At 38.5% G+C, this 5235-nt stretch overlaps 1 non-coding gene across 1 annotated transcript; it reads left to right on the plus strand.

Annotated features, from left to right (window-relative positions):
* Window positions 1–4543: 4543 nt before the first annotated feature.
* On the plus strand, window positions 4544–4671 carry LOC127205412 (small nucleolar RNA SNORA17). The gene has a single exon (XR_007832627.1). It is a non-coding gene; the product is annotated as a small nucleolar RNA SNORA17 (small nucleolar RNA).
* Window positions 4672–5235: the final 564 nt, after the last annotated feature.

Raw genomic sequence — 5235 nt, forward strand, 5'->3', positions numbered from 1 at the left:
AAAAAACTTTCTAGAATTCAATGAATTTGAAGGTGCATCACACCCAAACTTATGGAACACAATGAAAGCAGTGCAAAGAGGAAAATTCATAGCATTAAGTGCCTTTATAAAGAAATTGGAGAGATCCCATATTACCAACCTAACAACAACCAGAAAGCTTTACAACAAAAAGAAGCAGACTCACCAAAGAGGAATAGACAGCTGCAAACCATCAAATTCAGAGATAAAACTCAATAAAATAGAAACAAATAGAACAATTCAATGAATCAACAAACCAAGAGCTGTTTGTTGTTGGGGTTTTTTGTTTGTTTGGTTGTTGGTTTTTGTTGTTGTTGTTGTTGGTGGTGGTGGTGGTGGTGGTGGTGTTTTCTTTTTTTTTTTTTTTTTCTTTTTTTTTTTTTTTTGAGAAAATCAACAAGATAAACAAACCCTTAGCCAAATTAAGTAAAAGGCAGAGGAAGAGTAATCAAATCATCAAAATCAGAAATGAAGTGGAAAACAACAGCAGACAGTGAGGAAATACAAAAAAAAAACCATAAAGTCATACTTCAAAAGCCTATGTGCCACAAAATTTGAAAACCTTAACAAAATGGACAATTTTATTGATAAATACCAACTACCAAAATTGAATGAAGATCAGGTAAACAAATTAAATAGTTCTATATTTTCTAAGGAAACTGAGGCAATGATCAAAAGACATCAACAACAACAACAAAAACAACAACAAGAAGCCCAGAGCCTGATGGATTAAGTACAGAAATCTACTAGACCTTCAAAGATGAGCTAATACCAATTCTCTTTAAACTATTCCACAAACTAGAAATAGAAGGAAGATTACCAAACATATTCTAGGAAGCCACAGTCATCTTGATAACTAAACCAGAGAAAGACTATACAATGAAAGAGAATTTCAGACCAAATTCTCTTATGAACATTGATGCAAAAATTCTCAAAAAATACTCACAAACTGAATCAAAAAACACATTGAAAATATCATTCACCATGACCAATTAGGCTTTATCCCAGGCATGCAAGGGTGGTTCCATCAGTGTAATCCATCCTATAAGTAAACAGAGAGAAAAAACACATGATCATCTCCTTACATGCTGAAAAAACATTTGACAAAATTGAACACCCATTCATGTTTAAAATCTTGGATAGAGCAGTAATCCAAGGCACATACCTCAACATAATAAAGGCAATATACAGCAAGCCTATAGCCAAAATCAAACTAAATGGAGAAAAACTTACATCAATTTCACTGAAATCAAGGACAAGACAAGGCTGTTCATTCTCTCCATATCTGTTCAATATAGAACTTGAAGTTCTAACTAGAGAAATAAGATAACTAAAGGAGATCAAGGTGATAAAAATAGGAAAAGAAGAAGTCAAACTATAACTATTTGCAGATTACATGATAGCATCCATAACTGACTCTAAAAATTCCACCAAAGAACTTCTGCAGCTGATAAACACCTTCAGTAAAATGACTGGATATAAAGTCAACTAAAAAAAAAATCTGTAGCCATGCTCTATACAAGTAACAAATGGGTAAGAAAGAAATTAAGAAAAGCATACCCTTCACAATAGCAACAAAGTGTATAAAGTATCTTGGTGTAACTCTAATCAAACAAGTGAAAGGCTTATATGAAAAAAAGTTCATGTCACTAAAGAATGAAATAGAAGAAGATATCAGAAGAGGGAAAGACTTCCCTTGTTCCTGGATTGAGAGAATCAACATAGTAAAAATGTCCATCTTACCAAAGGAATCTATAAACTCCATGTAATTCCTATCAAAATTCCAAGACAATTCTTTACAGACCTTGAAAGATCAATTCTGAACTTCATATGTAAAAACAAAAAGCCCAGAATAGCTAAAATAATCTTGTACAATAAATGATCTTCTGGAGGAACCTCTATTCTGGATCTGAAGCTGTACTATATAACAACATTTTTTAAAAAACCATGGTACTGGCATAGAAATAGGCTGCTTGACCAGTGGAATCAAATAAAAAACCCAGAAATAAACTGATACACTATAGACATTTGAATTTTGACAAGGAAGCCAAATCCATACAATGGAAAAAAGATAGCATCTTCAACAAATGGTGCTGGTCTAACTGGATGGCTACATGTAAAAAAAATGCAAATAGACCTATAATAACTATGCACAAAACTAAGTCCAAATGCACTAAAGACCTCATCTTAAAACAGGACACCCTAAATATGTTAGAAGAAAAGGTAGGGAAGAGCCTTGAACTCATTGGCACAGGAGACAAATTCCTCAACAGAACACAAACTGCCCAGTCTCTAAGGTCAACGAGTAATAAATGGGACCTCATGAAACTGAAAGTCTTCTGTAAGGCAAAGGAAGCAGTAACAGAACAAATCAACATCCTATATACTGGAAAAAGATCTTCACCAACCCTACTTCTGACAAATGGTAAATATCCAAAATATAAAGATTTAAAGAAATTAAATATCACAAAACTAAATAACCCATTTGAGAAATGCACTCAGAATTAAACAGAATTCTCAAAAGAGGAATATCCAGTGGCTGAGACATACTTAACAACACTAGTCATCAGTGAAATGCAAATCAAACCAACTCTGAGATTCCATCTTTTTTCATTAATTCATTCATATTACATCTCAATTGTTAGCTCACAACTTGTGTCCTCTCATTCCTCTCTCCCTCCCGATTTCACCCTATTCCTCTACCCTATGACTGTGACTGAGGGGGATTTCCTTCCCTTGTATATAATCATAGGGTATCAAGTCTCTTCCTTGCTAGTCTGCTATCCTTCCTCTGAGTGCCACCGGGCCTCCCAATCAAGGGGATGTGGTCAAATATGGGGCACCAGAGTTTTTGTGAAAGTAAGCCCCCACTCTCTAATCAACTGTGGAGAATGTCCTGTCCATTGGCTAGATCTGGGTAGGAGTTCAATGTTTACTGTGTGTATTGTCCTTGGTTGGTGTCATAGTTTGCGCAGAACCCCTGGGCCCAGATCCACCCATTATAATGACCTTCTTGTATGTTTCTAGGACCCTCTGGATCCTTCTATTTCCCCCATTCTCCTGGACTTAAACAACTGAGATTCCATCAGAATAGCTAAGATCAAAAACTCAAGTGACAGCACATGTTTGTGAGGATGTGGAGAAAGGGGAACACTTCTTTGTTGCTGTTGGGAGTGCAAACTTGTACAACCACTTTGGAAATCAATCTGGTGTTTTCTCAGAAAACTGGTAGTATTGCTACCCCAAGATTCAGCTATTCCACTCATTGGAATATACCCAAAAGATGCTCCACCACATAGCAAGGGCATGTTCATAGCCAGAATCTGGAAACAACCTAGATATCCCTCAGTTGAAGAATGGATAAAGAAACCATGGTACATTTATACTATGGAATACTACTCAGCTATTAAAAACAAGGAAATACTGAAATTTGCAGTCAAATGGAGGGAACAAGAGACAGTCATCCTAAGTAAGGGAACTCAGACCAGGACAGACAAACATGGCGTAGTTTCACTCATAAGTGGATGTTAGCCACTTAATTCAGGTTTACAACATTACAATACTAGACTGATAAGCCAACTTACGTCCATGTGGCATGTAGACCTAGACCTCCTGCTCAAATGTCGTAAATAGGCAGCACAGTCTCCAAGAGGGTCCCAAAATATGTGGAATAGGAATTACTTCTGAAATGGATTCAGGCTTCCTAATGTTGTTTACTTCTACCCTGGTGGGATGGCCTTGCTAGGCCATAGAGGAAGAGGTTACAGGTAATACAGCAGACTCGGTCAAAGACCACCACTCACTGATGCAATTAACAAGAGTGTTTTTGTTTCACAAAAGTAAGAATCTTCTATGTAGTGGTCAGCCACTTTACGAAACGGTGAACCCAATTGTCAGCTCAAAGGTCTTTATAAGTGAACTGGGGAATTCTAGCAAGAGTTGGGTAATCTAAAGCCTGATTGGTGGACAACAAGGTAGTTACTTGTGTCAGTTTTTGATTGGCTTGGGCCCACGTGACCTGCGGTCTTCACTGTTTTGTCATGAACATTTAACTACAAGATAAAAGACCAAACCATATAAGGGTAAAAAACACAAATGGAAAGGCTTGGGATAGTTTTTCTCCAGGCTTTTGTGGCTATATCCTAGCTTACCTTTTCTGGTTATTACTTGAGTGGAGGACATTTCCTGTAACTGATGACTTTTCAGGGTCAGGCCTGGTTCTATAATGGAGAGGAAGCCAAAAATGGAGTTAGTGTCTTCTTTCATTCCCCCCTTGAATATTGTTCCATCTAAAATCTTTGAGTGGGGTTCAAGAGATGATTGTGCAATTTTAACATTATCAATTGGACAGTAGAGATTCAATAGGGTTTACTCAGGCCCTTTACCACCAAGGTCTATTCCTTTATTTGACCATTTTTTCGTGAGGCTGTCTACCAAGGTCCAGCTGTCAAAGTATTACATTCCAGCAATCAAAAGCCCCATTTGACTGACCAAATTAATATGCACAATTAAAATTAAATACCACCCTGTCCCTAGAGGTATTGCATGCGTGGCTGCTATGTCACATGTGGGAAAGTACATGGCAGAGAGAAAGGATATGTTTGAGTTCAATGTTCTGGCCTGCAAACATCTGAATGAAAGTAGTCTAACACTCTCTGAAAACAGTGAGCCTGAGAAGACCACCAGTCCAGAAGCAAACAGGCCCTAACAGGCTCCCAGGCCAGGGAGTGGGCCAGAGACAAGACAAAACATGCCTGGGAATGTGGGCAATGGGCAAGAGTAAGCCTGAAAGAGATGACTCCTGCATGGGGCCAGAGTGAGATGTGGGTAAGCAGTGAGCCTTAAATGATCATAAGTCTGGTACCTTAAGGCCTGGACAAAAATGCTAGCCAAAGAAGACAACCAGATTGGTGCTGTGGAACCTGGGTGAACACGTCATGTCTGTGATGTCCACTGACCCATGCCATAGTGCATAGGCTAGCACTCCTGAGACAACCTCACACCTCAGGGACCCTGGGCACCACTGAAGGGAGCAAGTAGTGGAGAAGAGATGGAAGAGGACAAAAATCAAGGGTTTGGGCACAATGAAGAGAGGCAGAACTCTAGACTTGAGACTAGTGAGGAATAGTCTGACGTGAATGGCTAGTGATGTTGCCTGGAACCAGCTTGGTGTCCTGGCCTATAATGCCACCAGGGACAAAATCTGGGTCTGTGGCC

This window comes from Acomys russatus, chromosome 21, assembly GCF_903995435.1.
Source record: "Acomys russatus chromosome 21, mAcoRus1.1, whole genome shotgun sequence".
Lineage (NCBI taxonomy): Eukaryota > Metazoa > Chordata > Mammalia > Rodentia > Muridae > Acomys > Acomys russatus.